The sequence below is a fragment of the Equus asinus genome, chromosome 9 (assembly GCF_041296235.1).
Source record: "Equus asinus isolate D_3611 breed Donkey chromosome 9, EquAss-T2T_v2, whole genome shotgun sequence".
Classification (NCBI taxonomy): domain Eukaryota; kingdom Metazoa; phylum Chordata; class Mammalia; order Perissodactyla; family Equidae; genus Equus; species Equus asinus.
In genome coordinates this window covers 35,549,057-35,564,794 of record NC_091798.1, presented here as the reverse complement: position 1 = coordinate 35,564,794, position 15,738 = coordinate 35,549,057, and the positions used below count along the sequence as shown (strand labels likewise).

The 15,738-nt window shown below is 37.6% G+C and overlaps 1 long non-coding RNA gene across 1 annotated transcript in view; it reads right to left on the bottom strand.

Moving 5' to 3' along the window:
• The window catches only part of LOC139046156 (uncharacterized), a 323,446-nt gene that overhangs the window by 271,804 nt on the left and 35,904 nt on the right, over positions 1 to 15,738 (bottom strand). The gene's annotated exons all lie outside the window — the stretch shown is intronic.

The window sequence follows — 15,738 nt, the reverse complement described above, 5'->3', positions numbered from 1 at the left end:
AATAGCTTATAATTTCCCACACATGCATTTTACTTTTTTAAAACTATTAGACTGAGCATAAGCTATAAAGCTTAAACAATATTCCTTTATAACCAAAGTCTTGTTGTCAGCCAGATTATTTTATTACTGTTGTTTGAACTTTAGAAATCATCAATGTGCAAATGACTAATTTAGGAAAATATTTAGAATTGCTGTGTGTCTTTTGTACAAAACCTGTAACCCTGTGATATTTTCTGGACCAATGGAACACCAAGGCCCAGGAGAAGTAGTTCTGTCACACCACATGGGAGGTATTTAAAAAACAATAATAATAAAACTAAGGTTATTTAAAAGAAATGATCAGTATTAGTGGACAAAGGGATGGAGCCTTCATAAGCGGGTATTCTGTAAACTCTCCGTGTGCCTCTTGGTTTTTTTTTTTTTTTTTGCTGAGGAAGATTCACTCTGAGCTTGCATCTATTGCCAATATTCCTCTTTTTTTATCCTGAGGAAGATTAACCCTGACCTAACATCTGTGCCAATCTTCCTCTATTTTGTATGTGGGTTGCTGACACAGCATGGCTGATGAGTGGTGTAGGTCTGGAACTGGGATCCAAACCTGTGAACCTGGGCTGCCGGAGTGGAGCACGTCAAACTCACCACTACGCCATGGGCCTGGCCCCTCCATGTGCATCTTTTTATGGCTGAATATACTTTTAACTAAGACACTTAAAGAATTTCTTAAACCAGTTTCTATTTTAACGCATCATTCTTAGGATGCAGTCAATTAAATGACCAAAGAAAGTTACAAAGAGACCAGTAAAGTCTGACTTTGAAACTAAACTAACCAGTCAATGTAGTCTTCACTTGCATACACAAGGATGCTAAACTGGTAACAAAGATGCTAAATATTTCAGAGGGAAAAACCAAAATCAACCAATCATAGGAGCTTAAAATTCTGATGTAAAGCGTTATATGATACTGAATTTCTCATTTTTCTCTCTGCTGACAGCATTCAGAAGAATAGCCAGGAACATAGTTTTGAGAGAGGAAATATGCAGGGGACTTTTTTTGGACCACCCATCTCTTTACTATAAGCAATATATTAGCAAAAAATATTACTATCAGTCAGAATGCAATGACCATTGCAATACATTCTTGGCCACTTTTAGATACTCTGTGTCTCATGTTGCCAAGCTTTAGAAGGACTCTGTATTCGTACTTCACAAATATGGTGATTCTGAACTCTAAGGATTGTGAGGAGTAACTGAGAAGAGCTGCTATAGAAATATCAGACATTAAAACTCACCAATCTGGGGGAACTTTCTTTTAAGGTTATAGGGTGATACTCAGCCACATTTCCTCACATTCCAGAGCTGCACAAATTAACCTTGGATGCACCACTCATTCTGAGAGAGCATATGACTAAGCACTTCCTTTTAAACTTGACATTGTCTACATAAATAATATATCTTGGAAGTGGCAGTCAAGGAGAAGACTCATGACCAAGCTGCTGAAAATCAAACCTCTTCTTTAGAGGTTCCCAACCAATTATAGAAAATGGAGCAGACTTCAAGAAGCGGTCCCCCTGTTGTGTTCTTCCAAAGAGAGTGAAAGTCAAAGGGTAGTCTGGCCTAAGAGTGTGACAGTGGGTCCAGCACAGCATCTGCAGTCCTCTGGTAAGAGGATGAGATGCCTTGCATGGGTATGGTGCTCTGTAGCTTCATCATTTTCATCAAGAGAACAGATCTAGGGGTCGGCCCCATCATGTGGTGGTTAAGTTCACATGCTCTGCTTCAGCGGCCGGGGTTTACGGATTCAGATCCTGTGTGTGGACCTACACACCACTTGTCAAGCCACACTGTGGTAGCATCCTGTATACAAAATAGAAGAGGATTGGCACAGATGTTAGCTCAGGGCCAATCTTCCTCACCAAAAAAAGAAGAAGAAGAAGGAGAAGAAGAAGAAGAAGAAGAAGAAGAAAACGTTTAAATGCTGCAGACCTGAACAAATAGGAATTCTCATCCTATCTCTCTTAAGCACTCTTATTCTATTTGGTGACTCACTAAATTTATCCAAAAGAAGTACAGGAAATTTACAAGCTTGAATTCTGGAAAATTGTTCTTGGTTTTGCACTTGTTAACTTCACTGTGGACATCATTAAATAGGTTAGTAGAGATGAAGCCATGAGCTTTGGCATCAAAGAGAATAAGGTTTGAATCTCAGCTGTGCCCTATTTGTAAAATATGGATAATAACGTTTTCCCTAAAGTTATGTGCTTCAGATTGAATGTGGTAATATTCAAAGGGCTTAGCACATGTTAATAGTTTAGTAAATTATTACAATCATTGATTTTCATTGCTATCATCATTAATGTAGGACTTATAATGTTCTTCTAATCTATGGTGTCAACAACACCAAATTACCTTGAAAACATAAAACAATTTCAGTAGGAAGTGAAATTATTTCACAAATAATCTAAAAACAACATTTTTCCCAAAATAGAAAAAAATCTGTATTATTTTCTAATTATATGGCTAATGTATGCTTGTGGTAAAATTTAAAATGACAAAAAGTTAATATGGTAGGAAGTAAATGTCACTCATAATTTTATACCTCCAAGATTTAGGTTTATTATTTCAGATTATTTAAATGTATACTCACGCATATATGTATAGGTATGTAAATATATTTTTTAGTCTTCTTGAACTGATTCAATTTGGCTCAATAAAATGACCTAGAGATTTTTATATTTTATTACACAGAGAGAACTCATTTTTCTTAAATTCTACATGTCTTCTATTACTTTGATAAAGTATAATTTCGTACTTTATAATGCTGGATACTAAGATTGTTTCCAATTTGTCGCAGTCACAAATTACGACAAAATAAATAAAAGGTTCATGCTAGAGAATGGTTGCCAATTTTTCTAATCTTTTAACAAATTAATAAAATATTTTTAGCTGGGTTGGTATTATAAAACTTTTTATATTAATAATGAAGAAGATAGCATTAAACATCTTAAAACGCCTAAATGCTAGTACATATTTTAAAGGCCAGAGTGTTCTTTGCCCACATCACAGCAAAAGTTTAAGCACATATTTGCAGGCTATATCTTAAAAGAGAAAAATGTGTCAAAATGAGATAAACGAAGATATTTCAATGACATTTACCATCAGCTGAAGTAGACATTTCAGTGGATGTAGGAAAAATGGAGGTACTCACGGCATATATATTGGGGATTAAAGGCAAAATGTGATTCTAGCCAGTATTCATGATAATCATAAAAAGTATATGATATGAGAGGGTTGCAAGTAAAAATGAATTCCATTTTGATAAATGGTTTTGTTTTCTTTTAATTCTCACAAATAGGGAAATACATTTCAGAATGCATGAGAAGTCTTCCAAAATAGAAAACTTATCAGAAACTGAACATAGATAAATATTGAGCCAGTTTTCTTCTTAAAAAATTGATTTCAAAAATTCAAGATCAGCACACTGGATTCTGATCACAAAGAAAAGGTCACAAGTGGCTTATTTACTGCTAGGCTTGTGAGTGTACGGAAAAGAAAGTGGTACCCACTGGGCACCTATGGGGAGCCACTACGAGCAAATCTTATTAAAAGTCTACTTTTTAAGTTGTTTTTCTAAACTTGCAGATGATATGGATTTCATGAACATAGTTTATTAGAAAATTCAGAAAACAATTTGACAAAGTCATTCTTGCTCTGGCCACGGGTAAGATGATTTGTGAATTACCAGATTTTCAAATCCTTTGGAAGAATGAGTGTAAGGTCATTCCTTAATGCTTTTTCTTTATAAAGTTTTCATCAATTACTTGGATGAGACCAAAGATGAACTATATGTTTTTCAGATGACTCAACACTAGGGAGGAAAAATGGGTGCAGAATCAAAACTTTTTCAGAGAGATGTGCAACTGTAACAGAAATTTCAAAAATTTCAAACTGGAAATCTTCCAGAGTTTTCTATTATGGCCAGCCTCTCTTTGCTTCCACCATGTAGTTGCATTCAATGAAGAATACAGTTCCTCTCCAGAGAACTGCACAAAATTTGAAATAACGGGACTATAGTTTTAAATCCATCAAAAATAAACTCTTCAACCTTGGGCAGCTCAATTAATAGTTATCTTGGAAAAAAGATTAAATTCTCACTGAAACTGTTTATGTAAGTAAGATACTGTCTGCTCTTCTTCACTTTTCCTCTCCCTCATTCCTATTGTAAAGTATTTGTTAAGAGCCAACTTTGTGGTAGGTGCTAAGCTAGATGCTATACGAATTTTTTTAAAGGTAAGTTTAAAATGCCCTGCCTTCAAAAAGTTCATAATTACGTAATTGTGGCCAGGTGGTATTGTGTACAGAGTAAGGACTTAAGAATAAAAAAGATTCAAATGCAAATTTCCGCTTCTCCCTTCCTAACTGAGGCCCTTTGGGCAAGTTACTGAAACTTTATAAGCCCTCTTTCCATCATCTTTGAAATGGAGATAATAATGTTTATTGCATAATGTTGTTATGAGAATTAAACATGATAATATTTGGAATCATTAATAGTAAATATTTAATAAAGGGTAACTATTCACATAAGAGATTTGGATATAAATCTCTGCAATAAAAAGGAGAGAACAATGAACATTACAAGACAGGTTTGATCGAAGTACTGTTGGAACTGAGTGAATATTTTTAATTCCTTAATCTCTGTTCTTATCTTTTATTTATAACTTTATAAAATGGAGACTTTCCAACATACACATAAAGAGACAAATAGTACAATAAACCCCAGTGTACCCATTATATACCTTCAACAATAATCAATATGTTTTCTCATAATTAATTCTTGCTTTTCTTACTTTAATTATATTATCATTATTTTCTCCTCCAAATACTATTGTGCTCTAAATTCCTTCTCTGACCTCAAAACTGCTGAGGAAAGGCAGAATAGCGACGTGGTTAAACACATACACACATACACATTTTAATTAGACTTCTTGATTAAAATCTTACATATATAAGTTACTAGCTGAGTGACTGGGCACATCTTATGTTATCCCTCTCCTCTCATAAGCTTATTCACCTGCAAAATGCTAATAATAGCAATATGTATTTAATAAAGATTTTGTGAGGATTAAATGAGCCAATTAAGACAAAAATCTCAGCACGCTGGAAGTATGTAGTAAACATTCAGTAAATGCTCGCTATTATTCTTCTAATGTCCAGGTTATTTGAATTGACTTGCTTAGACTGGTGTTATTAATTTGTGGCTTTGGTGCATTGATTGTGGAGAAGGTGGACTGTAACATTAGTTTTCTTGATTTATTGATTGAAATTATCCTTATGGAATAATACAAGGCAATGTTTTGCAGATATCCGATAGGTCCTTAAAAGAGGGTTTATTCTCAGTTTGTAAGGTAGAAAAATTCAATATATAGTTATAAATTGTCCAAATCAATTGTTTTATTTCTCCATTGCCAACTTTATTTATGGCCTATTTGATCTTTTAAAAATTGAAGGGCCTTTTAAAGTTCCCTCCTAATATGATACTTCATATACCACTTGACATCTGTATTCTTTTTCACATAACTGACTAAAGTACCTCAAGGGTAAAGACAGGTCACATTCCTGTATCCTCCTCAGTTCTTATCCTGACTGGCACTAGGTAAATGTCTCAGGGATTTGCCAAGGCCGTTCCCTTCATCTGTAGGCTTCCTTCCCACTCTCCTTCCCCTGGCTATAGGCTACTCATCCTCAAAGTCTTAAATTCCTTGACACTCTCATAGATTAGGCCTTGGTTTTATGTGTTCCTCATAGCATTCTGTGCTTTTCCTTCCTATCACTTCTATACAATTGCAATTTTACAATTATTTGTTTGCTTACTTGCTGAAGTCTAGCCACCTCCAAGCTGTAGCTCATGAATGATGGGGTGTTGTCTGTGTTGTTCACCCCTCTGTGCTAAGCACTCTGCACAGACTCTGGCCATGGAAGTTTAGTGCCCTAGCTTTAAAGCTGAGCAGCAGAGACAGAATTCCTCAGTTCAAATATTAGCTTTGCCTACTGTTTGAGCAAGGCACTTAACTTTTCTGGCATTGGTTTTCCTATCTATAAAATGAGGATGCTTAATAATATCTACCTTAAAGGATCATTATGAGGGTTAAAAGATATGCATTTAGGAAACAAAGTGTTGGTAGCTATGGGCCAAGCATGTTTCTAGGTACTGTAAACAAGACAGATAAGATCCTTGCTCTCATAAATTTATATTCCAAAGGGACAGTAAACAGAGGGAAAAAGAAACAAATACCCAAGATAGGTTAGAGAGTGCTAAGTTAAACTAAAAGGAAAAGACAAAGAGGAGGAGGAAGAAAAAAGGTGAACATGTGAAGAGTAAGTGGGTTTAGATATGTGGCTAATGTATATCGAGTGTTCAAGGATGGCCTCTCTGTAGATCTAATATTTAAGCTGCGATATGAATGGCAAAAAGGAAGTACGTGAATAAGAGAGAGAAGAACCTTCTAGTCAGAGGGTTCTGTAAGCCTCTGCCATAGAAATGAGCTTTGGGGGCCTAGGGACAGCAAGAAAGCCAGCATGGCTAGAGTATGATAAACAGGAGGGAAATTATAGGCAATTTTGTATTATAGGCAATAAAGTGGGAGAGAAGGAGGAGCCAGCCAGAAGGCGCTTAAAATCCTGACTGACACATAGTAAGCACTCAATAAATGTTAGTTGCTACTACTGTCATGGCTATGGTTTTAGTTATTGGAAATAATAAATAACTTTGAAATGAGTAGATCAATGTTTCAATAGAAATGAACATGATTGCTCTTAGGGAGGATGAAAAAATTGGGGCATAGGAAGACTGAGGAACTTAACGTGGTCCATTCACCATTTGCCTACTGCAAACGTGTAGTTGGGGTTGGGGATAGTGAATAAATGTGATTTTGCTTTGAGGAAACCACAATGAATTGCAATAGGAAGTCAAAGGAGCCACGTTTTGTGGAGGAAGTACCGCTAATATACTGTGTACGTGGAGTGGATGCAGAACGTGTTTGTCAACGGAGTTGACTGTAAACATTTGCAGTGGAAATTTTTGTGTAGCCTGACTAGTATAGTTTTCATTTCTCGTTTGTTGGGCAACGTATCTTGCTTTACTTCTGGAGGAATCCTCTTCCTCACTTTTAGTATTTGTGACTTTAATGGGATAGCCTCTGATTTGGGTCTGGCCGTTTCAAACATTTGCATGACTTATTGGCAAGTTCAAAGACGATCATATGATCCAAGTTTGTTTAGTCATAAACCAATTCTGGACCTTCGGATGAAATTCCCTGAGGGAAGTACTGTTTTCCCACTGGATATGAAAACTCTGAAGTTGCAAAATACCTTGTGGCCTCAAGGGGAGCTCCAGCTGAAAAATCGAGGCAGGAAAGAAGAATTCAGAGCCTAAAGAGGGACAGCTACCACTGAAGACATTGTTGAGCACCTAGATCCCACCTTGCCTGAATACCCCTAAACTTTTCAATTACTGATATGATAAATTACATTTATACTCCAGCTTGTTTGAGTTAGCACTTCTGTCACTTGCAAAAAGAACAAGTCTTGATTGGAAGCGAGGTTTTAAAAGATGGATGACATTTGGAGACTCAAACAAAGATTAGGTAAAATGCAAAATATGCCTAAAGAATGCTAAATGCTCAGCAAATGTAAGAGAGCTTTTTGTATAACCTGTCACACTCGGCTTTCCATATATGAGTTTCAGGAGTTTATTATTTTTTTCTTAACACAAGAGATATGTGTGGGCCACTGCCTTTTCTATGTTAACTAAACTTCTCTATCCTTTTCCCTGAAGCACTTTTCCTTGATACCTCAGCTTCCCCCAATCACTTGAAAATTGCAAAAGACATCGTGTCAAAGCAAAAATTGCACCAAAGTCAAACAAGCAAGGCTTTATCCAAGATAATTGCAATAGGAGAGAGGGGCCAGAACTGAGTCTGAAATCAGCTCTGCTGAAACAAAGGACAAGAGAGTTTGTAAGAGCTGGGAGGGGATGGGGGGACAGGGTCGCGAGCCATTTTTGTTTGCTAATGGCCTTACCAGAAGGAAATGTGAACTCTTGTGTCTTATCTCTTCAGGACAGGAGGGAGTTTCATAACTTGGAACAAAGTTCTGAAGTTAGGCTCCTGCCCTACTTGGGAAACTAGGAGATAGAGTGTTATTCCTCTTGATCTTTACATTTCAAAGGCTCCTGATCCTTGAGAAAGACAGTCCCAACTGGCAAGAGGCTTTTACAAAGATTTGTGTCTTGAAGGAACAGAGGAAGAATTTATAATTACAAGTTTTATAAAGAAAATGCTTTAAGAAAAGGCAGGTCAATGCCTAGAGTCACGAAAAAGCCTAAATTTAGTGGAGCTGAGGGAAAGTAAGGCCGACTTGGTCAACCAATAAGAGATGGACTGAACATTTCCCCCAAGCACTGTCTGGGTGATCAGCGAAAGCAACCACATAAATGGCTCTAGCATCCTTTTGGATTTGCTCAGTTGTAAAGCTGTTGAAACTGGACCCAGTTCTCTGGGGATATAAATTCAGCCCCACTGTGCCGGAGAGTCTCTCTCAAGATTTGACTGGTGACAAAGACTACTTGTCCTCCTCTATGGATGAAAATCCCCAAACAGTCCCCACCTGTAACATTGAGAAAATAATTATCTTGCATGATTGTTGCAACAACAAGAAACTATATATGTAAAACCCCAAACATAGTAACTGACACCTAGTAAATACTCAAAAAAGTTATACTTATTAATTAGTATTATTCACTTTAAAAAGCTACATTTTGAATTAGAGAATGTAAAGGATCTGAAGGATTATTGAAACAGAGGTTGCATATTGTGCGCCCTTGGGCTGAATTTTGCCTGCAGCCTCATTTCGTTTGATCTGTGCAATGATTTGTTTATTTTATGTATGCAGGTTCATTTGTTTTCATAGATTTAAATTAGTTCACTATATTTTTAGATTAGAAGATTCCACAGACAAATCTAAACTGAGCTATTCCTGTGTTGATGGATATTTAGGTTGTTTCCAAATTTTTGCTAATATAAACAGTGCTTGAACATGCCTTCTGTTAAAGACCAATGAACGACTGTCTGTAGGGTAGGCTCTGGGGTGTGACACTGTTAGATCCTAGGGGATAGGTATTTAACATTTGAACAGATGTGACCATATTGCCCTTGAACTAATCTACAGTCTCACCAGCACATGTGGCAGTAGCTACATCCTGCCAACTCCTCTTATGCTTTATAGTGTTTTCTCCAACTTAATAAAGTAGTATTTTGTTATGTTGTTTTGTACTTTCTTGAGAACTTGTGAGGCAGACCTCTTTTCTTAGACTTTTTGGTGTTTTGTGTCTCCTTTTCTGTGAACTCCCTGAACTTGTTCTTTGACAAACTTCCTATGGAGGAGGAGAAGACTCCAAATTTTTGAAATGCTCTGCTCCTCTGAAATATTCCCCTTCCTCCCACCTAGGTCCTCCCCTCTATGGTTCTCACTAATGATTGACATCATCGTTTTAATCAGTCCCTTCTCTGGACCCATAAGGTGGAGTTCCTTTCATCCTGAACACATTTATCAGATGACTTTCACGAATGTCAGATGATGCCCTGGCAGCACAAGAACGCCAAAGAAGCAGCAACTGAATTTGGGGGGCTAGAAACAGAGAGGTGGGGGGTATGTAGGAAATGGCCCTTGCTCTCCTTTCACTTTTTATGAGAATAACACTCATGCACGGTAAATGTTTGTTCTTTGGATGAATACGGTACAGCTTTGGATAACGGATTATTACAAATGTAATCAGTTCACACTCTTGTGTGCTTCTAATCAAATTTGCCCTTTATGACAATGAGCTGATTCCAGGGCCTGCTTGCTCTCATTATGTTAATTCGCTGGGAGAGTGTGTATTTGATGTGGCACTTCAGAGTGTTTTGTAAGCCTTTTCCTTGGTCGCCCTTAATACCTTGACTGATGAAATGGGCGGGGGTGGGAGCGTAGTTCTGCTTGCTCACTTTTAGTGTGTTGGTTTGTTTGTTTCCCCTCCATTCCCAAGCCAAGCCAGTTATTTTCCTTTACCCATTTCGCACTTTGCTATTTAAAGAAAAGAGAGGAAAAAAATAGAATATTGAGTTGTCAGCAAACACTCCATATTAAATAATTGAATAACATACATTATTATCCCAAAATACCTCCAAAAAAGATGTGCAGGAGATAAGGAGGAAAACAAAAATCTCTGCCTTCTACAGGACAAACTGGTGACAGCCTGAAACCTCACATTCAAGACAATGTGCTAAAGAACATATCTACATTCATGCTTTGTATATGCTTATTTAATGCAGATGACTGATGCAAAATAGATCATTATTTCTGAGATGCCTTAACCAGCTCTATCAAAATAATGGGCCTGAAGAATATATGTGAACATAGCATGGATTTGCCTGTCTTCCAGCCCTCATGCCAGGATTTGATCTTTTTCGTTATTTATTTGATTGGAACCTAAATCAACTTACGAAATGAAGGGGAAAAAACAACCTATTCTTGCGTCAGCAGCCCTGGTGTAAGTGAGAATTTTGTTTACAGTGGGTTATTAAAATGCTTTGTTCAGCCTTATTTTAAATAACTTTCTGCCACTTCTCCTGGGGAAGCATGCCAGTTTAAAGACTTGCCTATTAGGAAAAGCTTGCTGATATTCAGCCTAACTCAACAATTTCTCTTTTTCTCTAATTGCTCCTTTTCTCTCTTGGGCTCTTTTGAGACCCGCGGTGCAAGCACCACTCTGATGGCCCTGCTGGCTGTCAGTTTCCAGCACTCAGCCTGCACATCTTCATTTGAAGAGTCACCCAGTCATCCCTTGAAATAGACCACTTTCCTTTCCTCAGGAGACATCTTGAAATATATCAAACTTTTTGACTTAACGTCTTTAGAATTACAGGATGATGGAGCAGGAAAGGCCCTTAAAGACTTCCAGAATTCCCCTTGTCTATTTGCAAATGAGAAAAATATAACCCAGGTACATTAAAAGATCTATCTAGGCATGTGAGTAGCTGATGATAGACAATGACCAGGAGCTCAAGCCTAAAATCCTGGGATAGAAACAAAAAATGCCCATAGAGTTCGGGCAAGGACTATAAGTAAGTGAAGTGGGCTGGTGCATGCCGATAGATTGTGCTTGTGTTGGGGGTGGTGGGTGGAGAGCGGTGGTGATCAGGAGAGGCATGCCCTGTGTAAGGGGGCAGCTGCTAGTTAAAATCACCGTTACTGAATATTCTGAGCCTTCAAGAAATATCTGAATTCTGGGTTTTTGTGTGAAATATCCTGGTTTTAAAAATATTTTCAACTAATTAAGATTATTTTAAAATCCTCTGCAGGCAAACTAAAGTGTGATTGAATCCTGCCTGCAGGGCAATAGTTTATAAATAGTATTGTAGCATCTCATGGAATTTCTCCTACTGGCAGAAGGATGTTAAGAACTGGAAGTGTCCTGATAGTTATGAAATCCACCTATCCTGGTTTATGGATGTGGAAGCTAAAGAAAAAGTGAAGAATATGAAGAATATGATAGCTTGAATAATTGGTCATCCACACTGATGTCATGGCCTCATAGTGACTTCCCTCCTACTTCAGTTAGGCCTGGTTTGTGTTTTAATTTGGCCGGTTATTTGTCAGACAGACATGACAGCAGGACTCGAAGTGAGCTTGCATGATTGAGCTTGCCCTTTTTCATTCCTGCCTTTGGCCATGGGTAGGACGTGCCTTAGGTAACTCTGGTCCAAGGAGCATGAGGGACATGTGGAGCAGACATGGACTCAAATGACAGCTTGGAGCCACAAGCCCAGGTGGGGTCAGCCAAGAATAGCTGAACACCAGGCCACCTGCATATGCAGGTCCTTAAGTAATAAACAAGTGCTTGTTGTTTTAATCCACTGAAAGTATGTGGTTCTTTATCACATAGCAATAGCTAACCAAGAGAAAGAGATTTTCTCAAGATTACACAGTAAGTAGATGGCAGAATCAGAATTAAAAGTCAGTGATCCAGACTCCTGGTCCAGTGTATTTTCTACTCTATTGTGCTCTTAAATCCTGGTAATCTTCAAACTGTCACTTTCTTCTTATTTTATACAGTCTGCCTATCTGTGACGTTAAGCCAGCAAAATGAGCCTGATCTTTAAGACTTTCTTGCAAGAATGATATCAGGCTCTGTGAACACCTACCAGAACATTGAATGCAGCTTTGAGATTTCCATGAAGATAAATGAAAATAATCTAGCTTGATTTGCCATTAGACAATTAGGATTTGCACAACCAGAATTTGAATTTACATAAAAATTAAACCAATCTCTATGCAAGATGGAGTAGTTTAGAATTACTGCTAATTTAATTGAGGTTGCTTAAATGCCTTGTAATCGGTATGATTGTTGCCAATTGCTTGCATCTTCAGCAAGGTAATCAGAACCCGCTCAACAATTTCTACCTCCAAATTAATTAAACTGTAAAATAAATTCCCTTTCTTCTGAGAGAGTTTTATGGTTTGTATTTTATTTTATTTACAGTTAAATGTTTATTGCATTCTAACCTGCTTGTCCAGAAAAAATTCAAATAGTTTTTTTTTAACTCTTTATTCCTTTTTCCCAGTAATGGATTCTATGAAAATTATTCCCTCTTCCAGGCTACCAAGAATAATAATAATACCAACCTCCTAGGGTTGTGGTCAGCTATAAATTATCACACATACTTTTACAATCACGTGTACACACATGAATTTACAACAGTGCCGGGCACATGGTAAAACTCACTATTCATACTTTTTAAACTCTTATTGTTACTAGAATCTGCTATTAAGCTTACCACTCTAACTATATATTTCTTGAATGTATCCTGCGAAGAATTAATTAAGATGAGCTTGGGTACCTGGCAATGGAATAAATTTCCTGCTATCAAACATCACCCTACCTTCAAAACCACATGGACTTCAAAAGATCTCCGGTTGCGATTCTGAGTGACATCCATGGCCCACTAACGTAACTGATGACACCTACCTATCTGGGGTGATTTGGGTGAAAAAAAGGAGCAAGAAGATTAGAGAATTCTCTTTTGAAGAATTTGAAAAAAAATGGAAAAATCCTTTCCCTGAGAGATCTTAATATAGCTCAGGACAGTGCTTCTCGCACTTTCACGTGTCTGCAAATTCCCCAAAGATCTTGTGAAAGTGCCGATTCTGATTTGGTCAATCTGGGAGAGTGGCTGACATTCTTCATTTCTAGCAAGCTCCCAATGATGCCAGTGTTGCTGGTCCATAGACCACACTTTGAGGCAATAGTTTTCAAATTTTAATGTACAAATTTTTATCCACAAATTTAATTTTTCAAAATTTAATGGTGTAAAAATCACCAGGGCACTTGTTAAATGCAAATTTCCTGGGCTCTTCCCAGAGACTCTGATACGGGAGATGCAGGAATTTGCATGTTTCACAAGTCCCTCAGCCCCATAGAACACAATTTGAGAAGCCTTCTCTAGACCTTGAAACTGTTAAACGGAAGATGTTCCCAGGAGTGTCACCTTCTAAGTCAATGTCCCAATCTTGCTATTCAGAGAAACACTTTTTACAGATGGCTAATGTACACTGTGCTAAATTAAAAAAGAAAAATGAGAGGGATTCTGGTTCCATGTGTTAGCAATTTTTGGAACACTAAGTCAACAGTGTGAAGATATCTCTTTACTACAGGGCCTTTCAGAGCCTTATGTATGAAAATGAAATGGATTTTCTTTCAGGGCAGTGAGCTGTCTGTCATGGAAAGTATTCTAGCTAACACCGTAAACTTTCTAAAGGATGTCATAGAGAGCATTTCTGTTGTACACTATGTTTAAATTAATAATCTAAAAGACCTTTTCCAAAGAAAAACTACTTTGGCTATGTAAGTTTCTTGGGGCCTATGTATATAACACAGGGGCCCTGTGTTTTCATCTTATGTAAAATCAGATTATACTAAAGGGAAAGAAAAGAGACAGTATCAATGTACTGGGCTTCTCGTGAGTAAGTAACTTTTTTTTTTTTTTGGTGAGGAAGGTTGGCCCTGATCTAACATCTGTTGCCAATCCTCCTCTTTTTGCTTGAGGAACATTGTCGCTGAGCTAACATCTGTGGCAATCTTCCTCTATTTTATATTCTGGATGCTACCACAACATGGCTGGATGAGTGGTGTGTAGGTCTGCACCCGGGATCCAAATCTGTCAACTCCAGGGTGCTGAAGCGGAGCATGTGAAATTAACCACTATGCTACTTGGCTAGCCCCGGAAAGCAACTATTTAAATAATGATTTGTAATCCATAGGTTAGTGTAAAGATTCACCAAAATCATTTACCTACCTATCTAGTAGTATCCACATGCTCATTCTTACCTTCCACCGGTTAGCACAGGTGAACTCCCCACGTTCCTTTCTAAAGCCAATCCCTCCACTGTGTTCTAGGCTCCAGCCCTCTCACCTACTCAAGGACATTACTCCGAAATTCTCCTCTTTTGTTTCTACATTATGGTTTCCATCAGCTTTTAAACATATTGTTATTTCTATTATCTCAAAAAACAAAAAGCTATCTTTGTTTCTCTTTGCTTCAGAACATTCCTCAAGAGTCATCTATACTACTTCCATCTCCAACTACTTTCCTCAATTTTTCCCTAAATTTGCTGTAATTGTACTTTTATCCCCACCATTCACCTGAAACTACTCTTGTCAAGGTCTACAAAATTCCACACATTGCTAACTACAATGGACAATCACGTTCTCATCTTATTTATCAGGAGCATTCGCTATATTTGATCACTTCCAACTCCTTTTCTTTTTAGACTTTTAAAATTCTTTTTCCTTTTTCTCCCCAAAGCCTCCAGTTACATAGTTGTATATTCTTCATTGTGGGTCCTTCTAGTTGTGGCATGCGAGACACTGCCTCAGCGTGGTTTGATGAGCAGTGCCATGTCCGTGCCCGGGATTCGAACCAACGAAACATGGGGCCACCTGCAGCGGAACGCGGGAACTTAACCACTCGGCCACGGGGCCAGCCTCGATCACTTCCAATTTCTTGATACATTTTCTTCTTTTGCTGTTCAGGACATCACACTCTCTTGTTTTACTCCCTATTCCGTTGACCACTTCTTTTCAGTTCCTTGGCCAGTTTCTCTCCTTTTCCTTAATCATTTTAATGTTGAGTGTCCAGGATTAATCTTTCTCTTCTTCTCTATTCCTTTTCTTTCCCTTCTCTTTCCTTTCTTTCATTTTCCTTCTCGTCTAGATACATTCTCTCCCTTAGTGATTCTTATCCTATCACATGACTTTAAATATTCTTGGTATATTATGACTCAAAATTATACCTCTGGCCCAGACCTTTCTCCTAAACTCCTGATTCATGTATCTAATTACTCATCATCTGCATATGGTTGTATAATCAGACACATTAAACTAAATTCATCCCAGACTGAGCTCTTGATCATTCCCTTCAAACCTACCCCATCCAAAGTCTTCCATGTTCCAGTTGACTACAGTTGCTTCATCCAAAATGCTTGATGAATCTTCACTTCTTTTTTTCCTCTCATATCCAATATCCAATCCATCAGAATATCCTATTGGCTCCACTTTCAAAATATATTTACAAAATGACTACTTCTTTCACCTAAATTATTTCAATAGCCTCCTAACTGGTCTTGCTGCATCTATCCTTGTCTCTAA